The sequence below is a fragment of the Camelina sativa genome, chromosome 5 (genome assembly GCF_000633955.1).
Source record: "Camelina sativa cultivar DH55 chromosome 5, Cs, whole genome shotgun sequence".
In the NCBI taxonomy this organism is placed as follows: domain Eukaryota; kingdom Viridiplantae; phylum Streptophyta; class Magnoliopsida; order Brassicales; family Brassicaceae; genus Camelina; species Camelina sativa.
The window spans coordinates 17,403,482-17,404,164 of NC_025689.1; positions in this window are offsets into that span (position 1 = coordinate 17,403,482).

Here is a 683-nt window from a genome sequence, read left to right on the forward strand (position 1 = left end):
TCTCGTTCCTCAAACGGCCTCCGACCAAGGGTATCAAGGTCGCCCTGATCGNAATGACCCGACGTTCCGACGTATTATTCTAAGCCGAGTCGCAACTCGCACCAAAGGATAAGCCGACTGTTAACGGTCGCCCCTGGTTATACTAAGCCGAGTCGCAACTCGCACCAAAGGATAAGCCGACTGTTAACGGTCGCCCCTGGTTATATTAAGCCGAGTCGTAACTCGCACTAAAGGATAAGCCGACTATTAACGGTCGCCCCCGGTTATATTAAGCCGAGTCTAACTCGCATAAAAGAGATAAGCCGACCACCACAAAAAAAAAAGGGGCGAGGTTAAAAAAAATATTGGAGTCAAGTAAAAGTAGAACTCTCAGGAGTACGAACTTTGATTTAAAGGGGAGGATGCAAGTCTGATGAGGGCGCCGACCCCATTACGGCACAAACCAAAAAACATAAAAGGAGAGGAAAGAGCTACAACAACGGAAAACAAGTCATTCAATTCCTAGATCGGCATTGGAAGGCTCGTCAAATTCCAACCCGCCAATTGTTGTCTGCCAATAGCGGCATGACTCTTTCACATCCTTCAGCAGATCCATCGGAACAGCCATGCCTCGCCCAACCATGTCCTCGAGGTACGCACAAATCCCTTCGACGCGACTACTTTCGCTAAAATAGTGGTTTGTG